The 25,278-nt window shown below is 29.3% G+C and overlaps 1 pseudogene; it reads left to right on the top strand.

Moving 5' to 3' along the window:
- Positions 1-649: 649 nt before the first annotated feature.
- Positions 650-1,455, top strand: LOC132804142 (ATP synthase subunit alpha, chloroplastic-like; annotated as a pseudogene).
- Positions 1,456-25,278: the final 23,823 nt, after the last annotated feature.

Below are 25,278 nucleotides of genomic sequence, written 5' to 3'. Positions count from 1 at the left end.
AAAATACTTGTGAGATTAATTATCTCTTTGTTATTTGATAACACCTAAAACACCATTAGAGAATTGGTTGTTTTAGCTTGACTTATCAATAGGTTTTCCATCCCCTATTGTGGCGTCTACATTATACTAAGGTTTCTAACCACAGGTTGGTTAGGGGTTGAGGTCAATTCCATTAGAACTTGAACTTAATTAAGATATGGGCTAATATAATATGGGTTTAGGAGCAGGTCGTCCTAGGTTCGTATCACGGGGGGACCGTGGAAAGGCTGGAAAAAGCCTGGTCCCACTTGCAGAAAGTAGAAATGGAAGCAGAGTAGTTTCGAGCGAATGGATACTTTGAAATAGAACGAGAAAAATTGAATTTGATTAATTCAACTTAGAAAACCTTGGAACAATTAGAAAATTACAAAAATGAAACCATTCATTTTGAACAATAAAAAGCTATTAATCAAGTTGGACAACTGGTTTTCCAACAAGCCTTACAAGGAGATCTAGGAACTCTGAATAGTTGTTTGAACACCGAGTTACATTTACGTACCAATAATACTAATATTGGCATGTTTGGAATGATGAAAGAAATAAAGGGTTTGTCTTTCTACTGCAGGCATTACTTTTCTTTCAAACAAAAATAAAGAATTAAGAAATACTCATGGTAACTATTCGAGCAGATGAAATTAGTAACATTATTCATGAATGTATTGAGCAATATAATAAAGAAGTAAAGATTTTAAATACTAGTACTGTACTCCAAGTAGGCGACTACATTGCTCATATTTATGGTCTTGATAAATTAATGGCGGGGGAATTAGTAGAATTTAAGGAAGGTACGATAGGCATTGCTCTAAATTTGGAATCAAATAATGTCGGTGTTGTATTAATGGGTGACGGTTTGATGATACAAGAGGGAAGTTCTGTAAAAGCAACAAGAAAAATCGCTCAAATCCCGGTAAGTGAGGCTTTTTTAGGCTATGTTATAAATGCTCTGGCTAAACCTATTGATGTCGAGGTGAAATTTCAGCTTCTGAATCCCAGTTAATTGAACCTCCCACCCTAGGTAGTATTTCGAGACGGTTGATATATGAGCCTCTTAAAATAGGACTTATTGCTATTGATTCAATGATTCCTATAGGATGTGGTCAGCGAGAAATAATTATTGGGGACAGAAAAACCGATAAAATAGTAGTAACCACAGATACAATTCTCAATCAACAACAGCAAAATATAATATGCATTTATGTAGCTATTGGTCAACAAGCATTTTCTGTGGCTCAGGTGGTGACTGCTTTACAAGAAAGGGGAGCAATGGATTACACTATTGTGGTAGCTAAAACGGCCGATTCTCTGGCTACATTACAATACCTCGCTCCTTATACAGGAATTGCTCTGGCTGAATATTTTATGTATCGTGAATAACACACTTCAATTATTTATGACGATCTCTCAAAACAAGCATAGGCTTATCACCAAATGTCTCTTTTATTACGTAGACCACCGGGCTGACAAGCTTATCCGGGAGATGTTTTTTATTTCCATTCATGCCTTTTGGAAAGAGCTGCTAAATCAAGTGCTCATTTAGGTGAAGGAAGAATGACTACTTTACCAATAGTTAGGACTCAATATGGAGATCTTTCGGCTTATATTCCTACTAATGTAATTTCCATTACAGATGGACAAATATTCTATCTGCCGATCTATTCAATGCCGGAATCAGAACTGCTATTAATGTGGGTATTTTTGTATCCAGAGTAGGGTCCGCAACTCAAATTAAAGCCATGAAACAAGTAGCTGGCAAATCAAAATTGGAATTGGTGCAATTTGAAGAATTAGAAGCCTTTGCACAATTCGCTTTTGATCTCGATAAAGCTACTCAGAATCAATTGGCAAGAGGTCAACGATTACATGAGCTGCTCAAACAATCTCAATCAGCCCCTCTCGCGGTGGAAGAATATATAATGACTATTTATACTGGAACCAATGGTTATCTTGATTGATTAGAAATTGCGCAAGTAAGGAAATTTCTTGTTGAGTTACGTAATTACTTAAAAATGAATAAAACTCAGTTCCAAGAAATCATAGCTTCTACCAAGACATTTACTGAGGAAGCAAAAGCCATTTTGAAGGATGCTATTTAGGAACAGCTGGAACGTTTTCTACTTCAGGAACAAGTATAAAGAAAATAAATTGATCACTTTTAATTTTTATTAATCGTAATTAAAGAAAATAAATTGATCACTTTTAATTTTTATCAATCTTAATTCAATGTTAATTAAATCTTAATTTAATACAAATTTTAAAATTTAATACTAATTTTAATAATAATAAATAAATTATATACTTTTTCTAATATATAATTAATAATTATATAATTATTTAAATTATTTTAAAATAAAATACAAAAAAAAATTATAAAATATAAAAGTTTTTGTTTTTTGTAATAATTATTTTCCATAATAATATAGAAATAATAATATATTACATTTCTATATTAAATATAATATTAATATTAAATACATAATAATTATATACACATATTAACATACATTAAATATATAATATATATTAAATTTATGGAAAATACATGGAAATAATATATAAACTAGATTATACTCATATTACAAGTACTAAGTGTATAAGAGCGCCTCTTATTCAAATTATTCAAAAGATCTTTTTTGACATGGAAATCTAAAAATATATGGAAATAAATTGTGTTCAATAGGATTTGAACCTATACCAAAGGTTTAGAAGACCTCACAATGGATGCTTTGCATTCTAATTTTTTTTGTATTTATTTTCTTTTCACATTTATTATTCGGACGAAACGAATATGTGAAAGAATTCCGGAAATTGCGTATTCAACTATGCCCTACATTAATTATATTCATTTTATTTATATTTCTATAAAACATATTTAATAGAAATTTGATATTTTAATGCATATCAAAATATATAAATACATATTAGATATAAATATGTATTAGATATATAGATTTATAGGTTTTGACTATAAAAAAAAAAAATATTGAAAAATACTGAATAGAGATAAGAGAAAGTAAGCACAAGCACGTAGCGAGAATCGAACTCGCATTGTTAGCTTGGAAGGCTAGGGATTATAATCGACGTTGATTCATCATTGTTAATGTCTCTAATTCAAAATTGAACATGAAACTTTGGTTTCATTCAGCTCCTTTATGGAAGATAAATAAATTTCCAAATATCAATTGAAATTAAAAAAAATAAAAAATTAGACCCATAACATCTATGTCAGCTTTTCAGTCTGAATGCATTCAAAATGGCCCGCTTTCTAGACGATCCTTATAACAATCTAGCTAGTTACTTTGTACTCTACTTCTATTTGAAAGAATCCTTAGGAAAAGGTTTTTCTTTCCACCGAGCTAAAACAATTTTTTGATGTCTCTAGTAAACCAAAGTTATTGTTTAATTAGCTATTTTGTTTCAATTTTCCCTATACAAAAAAGAAAAATTGAGGATTTAGTTACAATTAGAAATACACTTTCTATCTTTATCCATGGATCCTTTACTCATACTCAATCAATTGGAAATATTGATTGATCCAATTAAAAAAATATATATTATGTTTCGTAATTTCATAATCCAATTTTTCAATTTCTAATTGACTCTTGGATACAAATCACGAGAATGTATATTCTTCTTCAAATTTTTCATTGAAAGGTAAAGGATTTAATGCTTTTAGGAAATAAAGTTTTTGCTCAGAATGGAATATTAATCAAGCTGAGAGACCCCTTAACTATTCTGGGGTTAATAGAATAAATCGCACTTTTACCACTAAACTATACCCGCTCCAATCGATTATTGCATATAAATGAACTTTTTGTCGAACAAGAAACTCAAGCATAGTCAAAAGATAGGATCAGAAAAAAATACATTGTGCACGAATCCATAGTTCCGTTTTTTATTATATACATTTTTTTATTTATTTTTTATTTCAATAAAATATCAGTAAACCAAAAAAAAAAAAGAAAAAAAAAATAAAGAAGATAAGAAATCTCGCTTTGATTCTATATCAAAATAGGTCTTTTTATGAGTTTTGTTGTTTCATTACTTGTTAAGGAAGGTCATGGTGGGGGTTTAAGGGAACACTTTGGTGTAGCAAAAACTTTATCCATATTACAATAATACTTTTATTAGCCGAACATGAGGAGAGATGTAGAGAGGATTTGTGAGAGGTATATCACGTGTAAAAAGTCAAAATCTAAGCTAAAACCACATGGTTTGTATATGCCATTACCTATTCCTTCTTATCCTTGGGTAGATTTATCTGTGGATTATGTATTGGGGTTACCTAGGTTAAAAATGGGTAAGGACTCTATTTTTGTGGTTGTTGATGATTTTCTAAGATAGCACATTTCATAGCATGTAATAGGATTGATGATGCATCTCATTTAGCTAATTTTCTCGTTAAAGAAGTAGTGAAACTTCATGGCATGCCTAGGACTATTGTTTCAGATAAGGATGCTAAGTTCTTAAGTTATTTTTGGAAAACATTATGGGCTAATCCTGTGCAACTGAAGACCAGCCCGTACCCTACAATCAACTAATTGCTGGGGTGCTAATCCTGTGTAACTGAAGACCAGGCCAATTACTAAGGCTCAAGATAAGAGGTTTAAGGAAAATTTTGTTAGCTTCATACAAAATGTAATTAAATCTCAAGAGGGCATATTAGTATCAGAAGATTCTAAGCCCGTGCTGAGCATCCAACTTATGAAGGCAGAAATGGACCCAGGAAGCTATTTTGGTGCATTTGAGGACTCTAAGCAATATAGGGCGAGTTTGTTAGCCTATGAATGTGTTTGAGCTCACTAAGAGGCCATGAAACCATATCAGGGCAAAGCAAGGACGCCTAAGTATGTCATTAGCGTCCAAGCTTCCACATTGGCTGGATTTAGCTAGTTTGGCATTGGGAAGGAGCTCACTTGCATTCTAAGCAAGCTTTGATAATTTCAATCAATGGCAACATGTGGGGACCAGTTCTAATCATACTAGGCATCCTACATGGCATGTTGAATCAGATTTGGAGCCTAAATTAGTTGGAGATTTGACAAGTACAACTTATTTGAAAAACTAGTCAAATCAGATTTGGAGCCTAAATTAGCAGGAGATTGGACAAGTACAGCTTATTTGGAAAAATAATAAACTATTTTCCAAATATGAAATTTGACTTTTATTTTAGGAAATAGTCTTTTATTTACTGGACAAATTAATTTAGGAAGGCTAAATTTTAATATTTGTGATTGTAAATTAATTAATTCCTATTTAAAAGTTAAGAAATTAATTAATAAAAATTATATTAGAAAAGACATGTAAAATTCAGCCACACCTTTTGTTAAGTTTTATTGGCCGGTTTTTACCTATTGTTTTAGGATTTTGATTTTGTCACTTTAGCTTATTTAAAGGCTTATTTCTCAATAAATGACACTAAATTATTCATTCAGAAAAATTACTGTGAAAAAGATTTTTCTTTGCTCTCTTTAGAACACCTAGAACACGGAATAGAGAGTGAATGTTTTAGTTTGACTTATCAAGAGGACAATTCAGAACCTATTGTGGCATCTTCGATGTATACCAAGATTTTTAATCACATATTAATTAGGGGCCAAGGTGGCCATTAGAATTTGAACTTAATTTTGATCCGGGCTAATATAATATGGGTTTAAAAGCAAGTCGACCTAGGTTCATATCAATTGGTAAACTGTCACTGCTGGGTTTGTTATTGGGTTACTGTCAATGCTAGGTTTCTTGGTGTGTTTGTTGTTGTATTGCTAGATTGCTAGGTTACTGCTTGATTGCTAGGTTATTGCTGGTTTGCTGGATTGCTAGGTTACTGCTTGCTGTATTGCTCTGTTGCACAGGTTGAAGGTGGAAAAAACTTAGGTCATGGGTTTTTTTTTTCAAATTTAATAGAAGATTTTTCTCAATCTTGTTTGGGTTGATATTTTGTTTATGATTTTGCTTGGGATTGGGTTTTTTGTCGCGATTTTACTTTGAATTAGAGTTTTGTTCTTGATTTTGCAATGGGGTTGGGTTTTCATTTTGATTTTGGTCACTCTTTGTGCAGTGGTTTGGGTTAGCACAGCGACTGAAGTTTGCTCCATTGGGTGACTGACTTAGCCTCAAGTTATGTTTGGGTTTCCTTATTGGGATTGTGTCGAATTTGGCATCGTTGAAAAATGTATCCTTAATTTTATTTTAGTGGTTGATAATATGAAATTGAATTATTATATGAGTCTGAAATAGATAAAAATTTTCATTTTGTATATTTTTATTATATGTTTATAATTTGAAATTAAAGCTATAGTTGTTATAATATGTGTGGGAAATTTGAGTTGTAATGGTTTCCATGGAGGAGTTAAAATTGGTAGGATTGAAATCTCATGATTGTCATACATTGATGCAGCAACTCTTGCCTCTTGTAATTTGCTCAATCCTTCCTAAAAATGTGAGACATACAATTGCAAGACTTTGTTTTTGCTTTAATGCCATTTACAAGAAGTCCATCATTCTTGCTGAATTGGACATAATCCAAAATGATATTGGTACAGCTCTGTGCCGGCTAGAGAAATTCTTCCCACCATCATTTTTCGATATAATGGTTCATCTAACTTTCATTTAGATCGAGAGATTAGATTGTGTGGACCAATACATTTTAGGCAAATGTACCCATTTGAGAGGTATATGAAAGTATTGAAAGGTTATGTTCAGAACAAAAATGGCCCAAAAAGTTATATTGCTGAGAGCTATATTTGTGAAGAAGTGATTGAGTTTTGTAGTGAATATCAAAGATGATTAGATGTAATTGGAAACATCATTGGTAGGTATCAAAAACTAAATGATGAGGATGATGTTGGTTCCCCTGTTAAGGGTGGAAAGACCTAATCAATTAATCAACAACTTTAGGAGCAAGTCCATATATGTGTACTACCGAATGTCCAGGAGATGGAACCATACATGAGATACATAAATCCATGTTAAAGTATAAATTAATAATTATTTTGAATATATTAATTAAATAAGAAAACTTTTCTTTGTTTTAGAATTCATTTGGTAGCCTTGATGTTAAAAAAAAAAATCGAGGAAAAAAAGCAAAATGGTTTCAAGATGAACACAAACGTACATTTATATATTGGTTACATGATAAGGTAAGTTTAAAATAAACTATTAATATCAAGGTTTTAACTTTAGGTTTAGTGAGTAAATAATGTATAACTGTATTTTCATTTACTAGATTGAACAAATGCAAAGTCAACCAAGTCATATAGTTTCTGAAACATTAAGACAGAATGTACATGGTTCGCAATGGTTGGTAACGAAACATGAAGGATATGAGATTAAAGGAGTTCGATTCGACACTTTGGATAAGGATAATAAGCGGGTGACCTAGAATTTTGGGCTAAAGGTAGTTTCTAAAAGTGAGCATTTTGCTAGTGCAAAGAACAATAACCTTATTTTAGCTGAGATGACATACTATGGGGCAATAATAGAATTCTGGGATGTCAAATACATTGTGTTTTGAATTCTCGTAGTCAAGTGTGATTTGGTTGATAGTAGTGGTGTGAAAGTTGATGAGATAGGCTTTATATGTATTAACTTAAATAAAATTGGATATAAATCCGACCCATTCATTGTGGCTTCACAAGTTCAACAAGTAGTTTATGTTAAGAATCAACTTGATTCTAGATCCACTACAACATGGTACTTTGTTGACAATGAATTGGTTGCAGAAGATGGTCTTAGAGATTCTACGATGGTGCACAACCATTTGTCTTTCAGTTGACAAGTGTGGTTGAAAGTGATAATGAGGAAGAATGTGATAATGGTTATGTTTGTAATGATTGCAAGGGGATATGGATAAAAAAAATACCATCTACTAAACAAATTCGTAATTAGATTCATCAACTTATGTTTAAATAATTATCCATTGTCATTATATGTTTTCCATTATTGTTATATTTTTTTGTTAATTATGTGTACATTCACAAATGCTTAATTTGCTTAATTAATTTTTTTGTTATTGTTGTCAATTAATTTGTGCAAAATTTAGTTGTGTTTATTTAATTTATGAATTTTTTTATTTATTATTGTTTTAATTTATTTTTTGTTCTTATTCATTTTGATGTAGATTTATAGGCCCGTTTGATCAACACGCCCTCCTATATAATGATGAGTATAGATCATCATCAAGTAACGAGATCGACCTTATTTTGAGACACCCGAAGTATTTAAGCATCCACCCGAAATGTATCAATTCCATAGTCCTAGAGATGTTGAATGAATTTTTAAAATAGAGATTGACAGAAGAGTTCAATATATATTTATAAGTATTTATCAAATGCACAAAAGTTAAGTACTTATATATTTATTTTGTCATTATTTACTCAAAAATATACTTAATTATTTAATTTTCTAATATGTATATGTGTTTATAATTTTGCAGAAACTAAGTGAGGCACAATCTGAAAGAAGAAAGTCGAATAAGCATCCCCAGAGAATGGGTGTGTTGGGATATGCAAGACTGGAAAAAACTATGGTATGTTTTCTATTTTTACTTCCATTTAACTATATATGAATTTTTTATTTTAATCACATGGTATTATTAATATTTACATGTAACTTTTGCAGCAAATTGAAAGAGGCACATAAGAATACATAAAACCTGAGGATCTATGGACATGGACACGAATGGGGAAATATGGAAAATATGAAAATGAAGAAACGGAAATTTTAATGGGAAAAAATTTGTGAGTATTTTTATTTACATAAAAATGTATAATTGTAATGTTTAACTATTACCTTTTATCAAATATGATTAATTTTATAGTTTATATATTTTTATGATTGAAATATGGATATTTTTGTTTAGTTTTTTAACTTGATATTTTTATTCATTTTCATAATTTTGATTTAATTTTATTATTATTGTTGCCATGCAAAATATATTAATTTTTAGTTCAATATTGTAATTAAATATTCATGTAATCATTTAATATATAATGTAAGCATAATTAATTATTTTTTACCACTATATATTGTTATGACTGAAACATAGATATTTTTGTTTAGTTTTCAATTTTATATTTTTATTCATTCACTTAAGTATGCTTAAATTTATTATTATTGTTTCCATGCATAATATATTAATATTTAGTTAAATATTGTAATTTTCTAATATTTAATCATTTAATATACATTGTAAAATATCCTAAGGAAGAAGGCAAAGGAAGGAGAAATTGAGTCTTCACCACAGATGATATACTTACACAAGTTTTGGGGACCTAGTATGAAGATTAGCTTAGCGGTAGAGGCAAAGGTTATACAATGACTAATTTTTTTCACACACCAAAGTAAAGTTCACAAAAAAAGGATAAGTCCGAGAAGAGTGAGAGAATTACCAAGCTAAAACTCGTTGTTAGTGGTCTTTTGGGGATCATTCGAAAGAAATGCAACATTCAAAAGATTAGTGAGTTAGTATCTACATGTGGTATTAACCTACAGTCTGAGCCTCATATGCTAGACAACAATCTACGCATGGAAAGGCATTGCACTCTTGTACTCATACTTGGTCACCACATGGAGACTATGCAGTACATGACAACAATGTTGCCGATCTAAGGCCTTCATCTACTGCTAAACTTGATGCTCCTCCTATTTATCCATCACCTTTGACACCTTCAAAGGTATTATAAAAAAAAAAATTTGAAATTTATATTTAGCATTAATATATATGTTTAAATACTAATATTTTTATTCTTTTTTTTTTATGTTTATGTTTGATTTTGTTATCATTATTGCTACAAGAAGTATATAAATATATATATATATTTCTATATTAATTATTCTAACTTTGTTTCTAATGCAGGATGTTAAATGCAATATTGCATAAGGCAGTGTTGCAAATATAGTAGTACATGGTACTTTGGTTCCTTCTATCCCATCGGATGTGTGCCATAATGTTATGCTAGGTGATCAAAATTTGAAAGTCACTGTTGATAAGGTGATTGATGAATTTATCCCTTTACCTATATTATCATATGATATTGGATGTGTCAGTGATGTAGAAGAGGCATTTATTGCATGATCTAGATATCTTGTTGTACCATTTGATGCAACTGTATATGATAATTTATATGCATGTGTGAATAATAATGTTTTTTTCTTGTTATACTAGCATTTTATTGGTTGATATTTGTAGGCAAGTCTGAAGAAAAACTATGTTGAGGATGATCAATGTGGTGATGGTGATGCCTTATCAATAGTTACCCCACCAATCTGCGAGTTGTTACATCGAATCGAGGATGTCTAGAGCGATCATTTATGGACATTTCATATGATTAAAGGAACCGTGGGATATAAACAAGATTTATGCATATCAAAGAATGATATAACTGAGTTTTATTACATGCATGAATTATTTTCTGAGTGCATTTTGTTTTTCAAAAGGTAACTTAAATGTAAATGCGTTTATTTCTAATTATTCAATTCAATTAATTATAATTATCATTATAAAAAAATATATTTACTTCTAATTTGATTATGTAGGCACTTATATAATGGACTGATGGATACACAAGCTGAAGAGAATTATTGTTTTATTTATCCCGCTATCATTGCACCAATTGGTCATGCAAATCCTTATGAAAGAATGATTAATATATTTAGTAGATGACAACATGCAAGACAATGTCATTTATGGTTCTTTCCATACTGTGCAAGGTATAATAGTTTAATTGCTTTTATTTGTACATAACTATGTAAAATAGTTGATTAAATAGCAAATCTATTTTATGTATTAATATTTAATTTATTTAAAATAAGTGTTTATTATGCAAATATTTATTTGAATTTTGTTGTCTATTAATTATTTTACATGAAGCTAGCTATTAAACAATTCTAATTGGGCAAAATTAAAAACAAAATTCAAATAAATAAATAAAAAGAAGATGCTTTTAAAAAAAAGTCACTCTATAATAGAAGGAAAAGCGTCGCTAAATACGTGCCAAAAGCTTTGCTAGATATGAGAAGAGGCGAGGCTCTAGATAAGAAAATATACGACACCTTTTTTTGTAAAATGTGTTGGCTAGATGTTGAATTATGAGATGTTTTTTCAAAAGCATTGCTAGATGTGGGAACAGACGACACTTTTTTCAAAAAAGTATCACTAGACGTGGGAGAATAGGATACACTTTTTTAAAAAAGCATCGCCATATATAATAACAGGCGATGCTTTTTTAAAAAGCAGTGCTATATATAATATTAGACAATCCTTTTTTTAAAAAAAAGCGTTGATAGATATTAAATAAGGCAACTCTTTTCTTAAGAAAAAGAGTCATTAAATACCAAAATATGGCGATGCTTTTCTAAAGAAAAAGCATTGTTAGATACTAAATCAGACGAAGCTTTTTAAGAAAAACCATTTCTAGATAGCAAATCAGGCGAAAGCATCGCTAGATACATAATCAGGCGATGCTTTTCTTAAAAAGGCATTGCTAGATAAATAATCAAAACGGTGCTTTTTTAATAAAAAGGAGTCATTAGATTCATAATCAGGAGATGCTTTATAAAGTGTCAGCTTTGTTTTAATAATTTTAACGACACCACATTAGGCGATGCTTTGTTAAGCATCGGTTTTTATTTTACACGACAAATTAATTGCTTCACCTATTATTGTTTTTCTTATAGTGATATCAATTATATACATACGTATCTCGGTCTAGCAACTATGAATTACACATCTTTATTATTTAACAAAAGAAACTAATCTATACCTCTTTGTTAATAAGAACCAATTATAAAAAACTGTACAGAAGATATATTTCATCTTTTGATATATTTTTTTGTTTTCATATCTATATGATATACAGTACTTTTCGAAGTGATTGTTGCATCGATAAATTAGCTAATAAAATATTATACTAAGACTAATTAAAATGAAAAAAAATAAAATTTACTCTAGAGCATTGCGTACTCTTTGGTACTTCTCTTATGTTCATTATGAGCAACTTAATTTCCAATTTGTATTTGATGTCATGGTGCATGACATCAGCAACATGGAAAAAAAACTAATACACATGCCATTAAATTATTGAATGTTAGAGGAGCAATGGAGTGCATTCATGTGAGGTGGCATGATCGGTATCCAAGAAAGTATGTCAAAATTTTCTTCCGTCTCTTACTATGTTTCTTTTAATTATTTAGAGTAATTTCTCTCTTCGTTTTAGTGTTTCAAATATATAACTTTTGAGTATAATTATAAATGGTTAATTGAATCAATCTAATTTGATATTTCACATTGTTTTAAAACAAAAAAATATATGTACTATGAATAAGAATGTACTAGAATAACATCTTTCTTAATAAAATATCAATTCTCATCTAAATAGAAAAAACTAACTAGGAAATAAATAGAGTTTACATGAAGGTAATAATATATATCTTAAATTCATCTTGAACAATTAAACCAATTTATTAAAAATATGGTCTATTAAAAAGTGTGAATGGGCAAACAAAATATTATAATTCTTGGGATTCTTCACTAGAAGCTTCTACTTATAAAATCGTTACATGGTCATCGTGGTAAGATATGGTTAATAAGTGCACATTGATTTGCATCATTGTATGCAAATTTTGAATATATGCATAATGTATGCATTCCCATTATGATTATGATCATGTTGATTCTAACAGTTTGTATCATGATTTATCAAATTTTTTTTTAATTTTGACCAAGTTTAATATGGGTTAACCGGGTGAGGGGTTTGGAATTGACCTTTTATTGATATGAGTTTGGGCGTTGACTTTTATACGGCTGCGAAAAGCTCTTAAATACAAGGACATTGTAACACCCCATACCAAATTTATGTAGAAAGTTTTGATTTTTGATTAAATTTGACCATTTGATCGATATAGATACCAGAGTTGACTTTTTATTCTTAGAAGTTATAGCTTTAACTTGTGTACCAATATACAATACACGAGGTGAGTTCAAATTTGCGATCCTCATGCCTTAAGCTTCATTTTGGCCTATAAGTTGTAATTTTAGACTAAGGTTTGTGTATTTCTTCTAGGTGAGCTATATGTTTATTACCCGATAAGAAAATAGTATTTTCAATATACTTATATTCTTGATATTACTTTAGACACTCGGGTAAATCGTAGGACGGATCTTGTGGAAGATCTAGAGTGATTCACAAATTATTGGTATGTGATATATTTTCAATATTTTGTGTTATATATATTAATCTATATAAATTCTTGGTTTCACAGTTATATATATATACACATATATTTGTTCATGTTTATTTGTAAATTTTTATCAGACAGTTTAATATGTTTAAAAATAATTAATTCAAGCTATTGAATGTCGATTTGAGATTTGAAAATCTATAAATTTTATTTAAAGATTTTGTTCATTTATTTATTAGTCTTATTTGACAAATCTTACTGTTGATAAGAAACATGTTAGTATTTATTTTCGAACACGGTTTATAAAATGGATTTGCTAAAAGGTTAGTATGCTTGTATTGCTTCTCACATGCATCATATAGTACTAGTGTTCCCTATTCTTGTTATCATTAATTAGGGCGCATATATATTTAGCAATCCTATGGGAGCTAAGATGGAAAGGAGTAGGTAAGTACTTTATGATTTGAGCATCAGCCCCTCTCCACTTAGTTGTAGGATAGGAGGTTATTAATATCGATGCCTTTGGAATTTCAAAGGGTCGATTGCATATGTCTCTTCTCCCTCCTTTTTATCAGGTGGTGTTTAGGATGCCAAACATCCACCTGGCAACATTTAGAATATAATATGGTGCATCAGGTGTACATATGGTATTTTATGTATTTTAAATGTTTCAACATAGATTTAAATTGTTTATTGGTTTATTTATTTAATTTAATTTAAGCATTTTTAATTATGTTATTATTTCATTTTAATTATTTGTGAATATGATTATTTTTAGGATATTTATTTAAATGTCATTTTATCTTATTTTATTTTCTATAAAAATATTTTACAAATGCGGATATAAAAATGATCCGTTTTTATGAAAAAAAATTTTAAATTGCAAAACTTTTCAAAATGGGTGGACTAGCAGGGGTTTTGAGAGAAAAATTGTTTTTTGAATATTTATTTTATTTTCTTATCTTATTATTATTATAATTGCTTTTATTTATTTTTATTAATATTCCAATTATTTATTTATTATTATTATTATTATTTATACTGTTAATATTAGAATGATACCATTTACTTGGATAATTAGCATCTCATTTGTTTTTTTTATTTTAGAAACATGTTCTCCTAGGTCCAGGTAGATAGTAGATGGACCGTACGAGCAGCGCAACCCATTCAACTACGATGCTCTTTCAATTGTATCATGCAGTCTTTCCTATCTCTCATACTATTATTATTTTATCAGTATTGTTTTCTTTTATTTGTCATATATATATTTCAAATATTCTTAGAATACTCTAATGGAAATTATAGACCTAGGGTACTATATTTATTCATTTATTTATTTTGTTGCTTACCATTTACTGGAGTACTAAAATTTATGGAAAAGTGTAGTAAATGGAAGGAATAAAGTGAATGTATGTTTAGAAGTGTGTATTTTGTGTAGAGAAAATTTTAGGAAAATCTATATCTCAAGGAAGATGCTGCTGAACTTTTTGGAGAATTTTTTATGGTGTTTTCCCAAGTCGAGACCACCCTAAGGTTCTAGTAAGGAATTATGGAAGAGGTTTTAGCATTCATAGACAAGCAACACACTTTATTTGGAGTTATGGATAATAAGTTATGTGTCTGTAAAGTTTCATGATTTGTTTTAGCCGTATTCGTCCCACAAGTAGCGTTTTCTTCAAAAAAGACAAAAAGATAAATTAGAAATGTCTTCTAACCATGCCATCTGTCAAAATTTCAGTGATTGACTAGCCAGGTTGTCCAAACTACACCCTCACAGGTGTTAAATTTGGGTTTTCTATAACTAGTGTTGTTCAAATAACACCCCATGTTATTTGAACAACTCCCTACTGATCGAGTTAAATCCCAGTTTGGCTTGAGAAAAGAAATGGAGAAAGAATGGTGTCAGATAAGACCCATTTTTTTCACCAAGGAAATAACCCTCCGTCGGCCACGTTTACCACCTCATTGCTTGCACCACCTTGTTGCCTTCATGAAACCTAACCTCTCCACCAAATCTCACACTGGGAGGCTCATCGATGCATCGAAATCAATAACCAACTTCAACAGTCATGTCTTGATCCAATTGCTGGATTCATATCACTTCCAGGTCGAGGGGATACTCTCTTCCATAATTTTCAAACTTCTTGAACATGATTCTAACCTCCTTTTAGCTCGAATCAAGCATGTATGACTGGTAGAGTGAAACCCACTTTGGCGGTGACTTTTAAGCGAGGAATCCATTCACCACCAACCATCTGTGGGGTAGGTAAATTCACAAATGAAATACCCATTCCTTTAGCTTCAATTTGGTGTAATATTCTTAAATTTTGGTTGAGTATTGAGTATAAACCAAAATGGGGAAACTTTAGGATAATACCTGGTAAAATTTGGCCCAGAATGTAAAATTAGTTTGTATTTTGTGATGCATATAAGCTTCTAATGTCATGGAAAATTAGTTGAAGGTCTAATTTCATTAGAATAACAAATGCTAGAAAAATTCCAATTTTAGACACTAGATGGGTTTATACAAATTCTTCGGGGGACTGTGTGCATATTTATATATATATAAAGAAAATGTATATAAATATTTACATAGGTTATGGTTAGTCATGGTGTTATCAGAGTTAGCATAATGCCTCAATTTTTCAATCTAAAGTATCGTTTCTATATATGCATCTTAAATGTAATTTAGCTTATTACAAGTTGTCTCACAATTTATCGGTTACTAACTTTATATGTATATATTTCGATAGACTATACGTTTTAGGATCTGGGATCCAAGTTATTTTTATCTCTCATTATTATTATTATTATTATTATATTTCTATTTACATATATGTGATTGGTATATTCATGAAATGCTGAAAAAAAAAGTGATATTGTTGTAAGTGAAAACTTAGGAAAAGATGAGGCCATCTTGGGGTTTAGGTAGTAAGTTCTAGGAGGGATCCTGACACATGTAAATGTATTTTTGGTTTATTATTTATTACTTATATTTATATTCCTATGCTATTGTTATCGAAGTTCTACAAATTTGTGAAAATTCGTAGCAAGGCAGGGAGGAAACATTTGGGAGAGTCTAATTTACAAGGAAGATGCTGCTGCATTTTCTGTAAAATTTTTGGTGGAGTTTCTTTTAGTCAATGCCATCCTAGAGTTCCGATAGATAACCCTATAAGGGTCTTGGCAGTTTGGTTGGAAGTAATGTGTTATGATTATTACTAGATTTATGTGATTTTAAGATGCATCATATAATACTAGTGTTATGTATTATTGTTATCATTAATTAGCCTGCAGATACTAATTAACCATCCTACTGGCGCAAAGGTGAGAGATAGTAGATAGGTATTTTACGAGGTAAGCATAAGGTGAGCATTAGTCACCCTTTTCTTAGTCGTAGGATGGTAGGTTGTTAGTATAGGCACCTCTAGGATGCAATGGCTTCTGCTACAGCTGTACTCGCTTGGATATCATACTTGCTACAAGAGATAGGAATCTCTTATGCTAAACTGATCAAACTATACTTTGACAACACTAGTTCTCTTTATCTCACCATTAATCCAGTCTTTCATAATAGAACAAAACACATCCAGCTAGACTATCATTTTATTCGGGAGAAAATTACATCTGGAGATACAAACACACAGTACTTACCATCTACTTACTAAGTTGCAGATCTGTTCACAAAACCCCTCAGTTGTTTTCAATTTGTTCATTTTCAAAGCAAATTGGAAGTTCATAACCTTCCACTTGCCAGTTTGAGGGGGATGATAAGCTAGATGTGCATGTCCTAAAGCCATGTCAATGTATATCCATGTCATCATATAACAAAGACTAGCAAGAGTTTATTTTAGATAGTGTGATTCATCAAAACATTTTTTATTAGAATATTTTTCAAAAGGAAAAAATAGATAAATAAATTGTTATTAATTATTATTATTTTTCTAAAGAGAAAAATATATAAACATATCATCAACTAATTGAGATTTAGATAAAAACAATTGAAGAATAATTTTTAGGTTGAATGACTATTAATTAAATATTTATGCCACATAGAATAGAAGCTTTTCCAACCTTTATATCACATATAGATAATAATTCACATAGCTATTGGAGATGGCTACCTAGCTGATGCAGTCATAATTGACATGTATGTATGTATGGTGTGTAATAATGCCATTACAGGTTATTATATTGCAACTTTATGTTAACATTCTCATAAATATGCCTATTTGTTTTACAAACAAAATATTTATCAAATTATATTACCCTTTTATCTTCAAATATTTCCGGAACTAATTCTTTTTTTTTTTTTTTTTTTGCAATAACTAATTCTTGTTATGTATGTCATGTATGCATGCAATATAGCCAATGATTGTCAAATTAATTCATCACAAATTTAGGATTTATTTCATTTGGATCTTTGAAGTTTGCAATCATTACAATTTAAAACATATATCAAACATACTGCAGAAATAGAAAAAAAAAAAAAAACCATGAATTTTTTAAAAACTAAATATCTTCAATTATGTTTTTTTTTTCTCTTTTAAGACAACATAAAAAAATGTGTATAAAAGAGATTTTTATTTTAGTCTTTTATTCCTTTTCGTATTTGCTATTTTTTATTTTTTAATATATTAATATTATTATCTAATGGTTATATTTTTATCATTTTATATTAAAAATAAATAATTTTAATGTATATTTAGTACGTGTATTTTTTAATTTATAATAAATATTATACGTATATATAAATTTAATAAACTTTTCACTTACATATTCTTCAGCTAAATTTTTCTCCATATTTTTAAATAAATTAAATGATTTATACACGTACGTACTATTTATGTTTTTTTGCCATTCCGTATTTTTCCAACTTTGAGAGAAAGTTGAAGAAGCTTTTAGAAAAGGTAAACAAAATATAAGAGAATAAGAAATGAAAATATTTTCATTGTTACTTAAAGAGTCCTTGATCAATGCTCATATAAACACCAACGGGCTCTATTTGTAGGGCTTACAAAAGATAAAATATAGTAGTAGGACTAATTAATATAGAATATGTAAAAGGAATGTCAAAATTCTCTCTCCCATGAGTAGGGATTGATCGCTTGATTCTAACTTGCACATAATCACAGAAGTTATCGTTTGGTTTCTTGCCTCAATATGACCAATATATAGATGTATATTGGATATGGGTAGAATGCATTTTCGTATTCTAAAGTTTAAGAGTGATGTAATTTCAACTTTAAACTTTTGATTTCGATAATTCAAACTTTGAATTTTCAAAACCATTACAAATTGATTCACTTTATAATGGTGGTGTTAAAATTAATGGGGATGATATTAGTTTGACATCATGCTATGTCATAATTATTTTTCAGAAATAACAAATAATTTAAAATTAAAAAAAAATTCCATTTGTTATTTTTCCATTTATACATATTGTCTTTTATTTGAAAATTTGTATCCTTAATTAAATTAAAATACCTACAATCATAATTAAATATTTTTGATTCTAAAATTAGACCAAAATAAAAATAAAAATTAAATTAAATTTTTGTTCTAATAAAAAACAATTAGTAGAGCAAAAATTAAAAATAATTTTAATGCCCAAACAAAAAAAAAAAGGAAAATTAGACCAACGTAAGAAACAAATTAGACCAAATTTTTAAAAATAAAATTAATTTTTTTTTAAATTAGATTGAAAAAATAAAGTTTTCTCATTTTCCTGTTTTCCATCTTCTTATTCTAGAATTCTTTATGATACCCTTAAATAAACATCAAAAAAAGAAAAAAAGACCAGAATATGAAAAAAAAAAAAAAAGACCAAATTTTTAAAAAATAAAAATATTTTTTTTTAATTAGACCAAAAAAATAATGTTTTTTCAGTTTCCTTTCTTTCATCTTCTTATTTTAAAATTCTTAATAGTATCAATGTGCAATTTACCTTTAAATAAATATGAAAGTTAAAGAGGGATGAAAATTCTAGATAAATACAATTTTATTAATATTTACGGAATTTTTATCAAGATGGAATTTATCTATCAAGCCTATTAGTTATCTAGAAGCTTATGTTGGTGCCTATACAAAAGGGGTCCAAGCTTTATTTTTGACACTTAAAAATTTCCTCAAATATCATCGCTTATTTCTCTCAGTTTTAGTTCTTCAAGTTCATAGTTTTAGTTTATTTATTTTTTCATTTGATCCATTTATTTCATAGTCAAGTTTCTTTTTAGTGTTTCTATTTTGTCATTAAGATTTTATTTTTATTAAAGTCATTTTTATTCTTTTGAAGCATTATAACCCATTTTAGAATTCTCTTTCATTGTTTGCTTCTGATATAATTGTAACACCTTGTCTCCATAGGCGAATCTGTCACTCTCTACTGATATTGTTCCCAATTAGCCACCGCACTAGGCATAAGGTTTTTTATTCAGAGTTTCCAGGAGGTCACTGTCCTTGGATTATTCTCATGTAAGCAAGCTTAACTTCGGAGCTTTTTTGAGACCTGAAGCCAACAACTTTGAAAATTCGGTTTTTTTAGAGTGACTATTATTATATTTGAACCATCCTATGTTCCACACTAGATAGCCTACCAACGCCCCGCACCCGCCCACACTGATCATCACAATCCACCTCCCTTAGGGTCCAACATCCTCATTGGTACACTTCCGATTTGGGTACAAGTTTTGATACCATTCATACTCGTTGGTAAACTTTCGGTTTGGGTACAGCTTTGATACCATTTGTAGCACCCCGCCTTCACTAATGGACCTATCACTCTCTGCCAATATTATTGGCAATTTAGCCATCACATTTGGTATGAAATTTTTTGTTTAGAGCTTTCCAAGAGGTCATTTATCCTTGAACTACTCTCGCCTGAGCATGCTTAACTTCAGAGTTTTTTTGAATCTTGAAGCCAACCGCTTTAAAAAGGTCTCAATATTGTGAAAGTGATCATACTTACATTTGAACCATCCCCTATTCCACACCTAGGTGATGTGGGATTAGATACCAGGTAGTCTACCAGTGCCCCATACCCGATCACATTGGTCGTCACACAATTGCCTGATTATTTTATTATTCATTTTATTTTCCTTCAGTTTAGTGTTTAATTTGAAGGTGGCATGTGCTGTACATCACAGAGATTGCTTAATATTATCAATGTCAAGACCCAACCAAGAAACCTTTTGGAGCTCCCAAGTGGCCATATCTAGGGAAAGTTCTACTAGAGATTCAATAGACCATGCTGGCAGAACCCCCGCTACAATACGAACATTCGCAAAAATACAACCTTGCTATATAAAAAACACTTCAATATAAATATACAACTCCATAACTTCCACAAATACAATTCCACAATTTGGTTTTTATGAAGAATTTTTATAAAATTAATTTTATCCCTTTACACATCGATTTCATATGGAAAATTGTATTTTGGGTTTTGTGAAGATAGTTTTATAATGGGGAATTCAAATCAAATGTTTGTGTGAGTTTTTCCATGAAAAATAAATTTCAAAGGTTGAATTTTAATTTATTATATATATATATATGGATTATTATTATTATTATTATTTGGAATGTCTCCTTCACATCTCTTTACAAGTAATCTCTTTCTATTATTATTATTATTATTACTATTAATGTTATTCACCATTCACTAGGATGTTTATCATCTCACATTTTTCTTGTTTCAAATTCTGTCCTCCTAGGTTTTGGTTGATAGCTGGTTGTTTCTTATCCCTTCTGTAACGCGTCTTGCATTCCTGTGCCTTGCAAAGTATTCTACCCTTTTTTTCTTCTCTTTTTTTCCAAATTCCATTGTTCAATATTTCTATTTGGATTAATCTAATTACTTTTTACAAATGTTCATATGATAGTATGGACATAGGGTGTGTGTGTGATGTGATATCTAAAGTGTTGGAAATTGTTGAATTGTATTTGTGGAAGTTGTGGAGTTGGTATATTTAAATTGAAGTGTGTTTTAAATAGCAAGGTTGTATTTTTTCGAATGTCCATATCGTAGCGGGGATTCTGCCAGCATGTGCCATTGAATCTCTAGTAGAACATTCCCTAGATACGGCCACTTGGGAGTCCTAAAAGGTTTCTTTGTTGGGTCTTGACATTGATAATATTAAGCAATTTATGTGATGTACAAGGCATGCCACCTTCAAATTAAATACTAAACTGAAGAAAAATAAAATGAATAATAAAATAATTAGGCAATTATGACGACCAATGTGATCGGGTATGGGGCACTGGTAAGCTACCTGATATCTAATCCCACATCACTTAGGTGTGGAATAGGGGATGGTTCAAATGTAAGTATGATTACTATCACAATGTTGAGACCTTTTCAAAGTAGTTGGCTTCAAGATTCAAAAGAACTTCAAGTTAAGCATGCTTCGGCGAGAGTAGTTCAAGGATGGGTGACCTCTTTGGAAGCTCTGAACAAAAAATTTCATACCAAATACGATGGCTAAATTGCCAACAATATTGGCAGAGAATGACAGGTCTTTCAGTGAAGAAAGGATGCAAGAAATGGTATCAAAGCCTGTACTCAAATCGAATGTTTAACATGACTATGAATGGTATCAAAACTCGTACCCAAATTGGAAGTGTACCAATGAGGACATTGGGCCCTAAGGGAGGTGGATTGTGATGATCAGTGTATGCTGGTGTGGGGGCATTGGTAGGCTATCTGGTGTGGAACATAGGATGATTCAAATATAACAATAGTCACTCTTAAAACATAAACATCAACTTTTCAAGGTTGTTGGCTTCAGGGTTCGAAAGAGTTCCGAAGTTAAGCTTGTTTATGTGGGAGTAATCCAAGGATGATGACCTCCTGGAAACTCTGAATAAAAAACCTTATGCCTAGTGCGGTGGCTAATTGGGAACAGTATCAGTAGAGAGTGATGGATTCGCCTATGGAGGCAAGTTGTTACAATTATATCAGAAGCAAACAACAAAAGAGAATCCTAAAATGGGTTATAATGCTTCAAAAGAATAAAATGACTTTAATAAAAATAAAATCTTAATGACAAAATAGAAACACTAAAAAGAAACTTGTCTATGAAATAAATGGATCAAATGAAAAAATAAATAAAATAAAACTATGAACTTGAAGAACTAAAATTGAGAGAAAGAAGCGATGATATTTGTGGAAATTTTTAGGTGTATCAAAAATAAAGCTTGGACCCCTTTTGTATAGGCACCAACATAAGCTTCTATATAACTAAAAGGCTTGATAGATAAATTCCATCTTGATAAAAATTCCCTAAATATTAATAAAATTGTATTTATCTAGAATTTTGATCCCTCTTTTAAATTTCATATTTATTTAAAGGTAGATTGCACTTTGATACTATAAAGAATTTTAGAATAAGAAGATGAAAGAGAGGAAAATGAAAAAAAAAATTATTTTTTTGTCTAATTTAAAAAAAAAAAAAATTGGTCTTTTTCTTTTCATATTCTGTTTTTTTTTTTAATGTTTATTTAAGGGTACCATAAAGAATTTTAGAATAAAAAGATGGAAAAGAGGAAAATGAGAAAAATTTATTTTTTTAGTCTAATTTAAAAAATATATATAATTTTTTTTTTCATCTTCTTTTTTTTTTTTTTTTTTTTATAATTTAAGGGTACCATAAAGAATTTTAGAATAAGAAGATGGAAAAGAGGAAAATGAGAAAACTTTATTTTTTTAGTCTAATTTTAAAAATAAAATTTATTATTTTTCTTTTTAAAAATTTGGTCTGATTTTCTTTTCTTGCTCTGGTCTAATTTTCTTTTTCTTTTTTTATTTTGGGCATAAAAAATATTTTTAATTTTTTCTTTGGTAAAATGTTTTTTATTAGACCAAAAATTATAATTTTATTTTAATTTTTATTTTGGTCTAGTTTTAGGTTCAAAAATATTTTAATTATGATTGTGGGTATTTTCATTTAATTAAGGACACAAATTTTCAAACAACAAACCACAAATATAAATGGAAAAATAACTAATGTATTTTTGCAATGGTTTTAAAATTTCAGAGTTTAAATTACCTAAATCAAAAGTTCAGAGTTAAAATTACACCACTCTTAAACTTTAGAATATCAAAATGCATTTTACCCCATATCCAATATACATCTATATATTGGTCATACTGAGGCAAGAAATCAAGCAATAACTTCTGTGATTATGTGCACGTGAGAATCAAGCGATCAATCCCTGCTTATGGGAGAGAGAATTTTGACATTCTTTTTGCATATTCTACATTAATTATTCCTATTACTATATTTTATCTTGTGTAAGCTCTACAAATAGAACCCGTTGGTGTTTGTATGAGCATTGATCAAAGACTTTAAGTAACAATGAAAATATTTCCATTTCTTATTCTCTTATATTTTCTTTATCTTTTCTAAAAGCTTCGTCAACTTTCTCTCATGGTTGGCAAAATATGGAGTGGCAAAAAAAAAACATAAATAGTACATACATGTATAAATCATTTAATTTATTCAAAAATATGGAGAAAATTTTAGTAGAAGAATATTTGAGTGGGAAGTTTATAAAATTGATATATAAGTATAATATTTTTATTTTTAAAAAATACAGGTACTAAATATACATTAAAATTATTTATTTTTAATATAAAATGATAAAAATGTAACCATTAGATAATAATAGTTAATATATTAAAAAAATAAAAATAAAAATACTAAAAATAATAAAAGACTAAAATAAAAAAATCACTTTTATACATATTTTTTATGCTGTCGTAAAAGAGAAAATAAATAATTGAAAATATTTAGTTTTTAAAAAATCATTTTTTTTTCATTTCTGCAATATGTTTAATACAAGTTTTAAAATTTTTTCTTAAAAAAATGATTTTTTTTTGGGTACATTTGAAATTGATACAAAAAATAGAAATTTTTTTTTAAATGGTTATTATTTGCAAATTTACTGACTAGGCTCTTTCTTAAACTTTTCTTCAAAGAAAAAATAAATCTAGTATTTGTTTAAGGTTTGGCACTTAAATATAATTTAATCCTTTTAATTTCAGAAATATCATTAGCCTTCTGTCAAGTTTTGAAAAGCTTTATCTTTTTCTCCTTATTATATCATTCATATCCTTGATTTGGATTAGTATTACCCGCATCTTTTACAAAAACGAAATTGTAATTTTAAAAGTCTAATATCTTGAAAGAAGATTCTTTGCCAATCTTGGAAATACCAAAACATTTCTTAAAAATATGTTTTTTTGTCCAATTTTAAGTAGTATTTCCAGTATGGGAAATTGGCAAAGCTTTTCCATCACCCACATATATAACATTTGTTCCCTTAGAATATCCACAAGGGATTCTTTAAAAATAAAGAGCATCTTTTGTATAATAAAAAACATCTTTATGTTTAAAGAGTTACACTTTAAAATCTCCTCCAACAACATTCTTTATATCACATTCTTTATTTTTATTTTTTCAATAAACATTTATTATTATGTTTTTTCCCTTATTTTTTTGGTTTTTTGTCCGAATTCCCTCTCAATTATTTTGTTATTTCTCTCAATTTTTCTTCATAGGTCCAACCAAATTATTAAATATATTAACATAGTAGTCTTGAAATTTGGTAATCATTAAATAATGAAAAGTGTTTTTGGCTCCCCAAATTTGGAGAGCCAAATCCACGTTGTATTTTATTATGTATATTTAGATCTGTAAAATCTAACAACCTTGCGATTTTTGTCTAAAACATATTCACTCTCCACTTTCTCACTCCATAATTAATTTAATTATATATATAATACGATATTAGGGTATTTTTGTTTAAATGGCTTGGTTCAACATGTCCATTCAAGTATTGATACCAAAATCTTAACAAACAAAAGAATATATTTCATCCTCTATGTCATTCTATCCTCAGTTCCATTGCATTCCATTCCACTTCTCCGTCTATTTTATTCTCCCATCCATTCTTACAACCAAACACCACCTAAATTCTTAAGCATCAATAAATTTTGCAAACGTGCAGTTTTTTCATTGTCTATCAAACTATGTACAATATACAGTTTGAGAAAATTTGTGC

The sequence above is a fragment of the Ziziphus jujuba genome, chromosome 6 (assembly GCF_031755915.1).
Source record: "Ziziphus jujuba cultivar Dongzao chromosome 6, ASM3175591v1".
In the NCBI taxonomy this organism is placed as follows: domain Eukaryota; kingdom Viridiplantae; phylum Streptophyta; class Magnoliopsida; order Rosales; family Rhamnaceae; genus Ziziphus; species Ziziphus jujuba.
The sequence above is the reverse complement of the archived record's forward strand: the minus strand, read 5'-3'. Positions and strand labels throughout refer to the sequence as shown.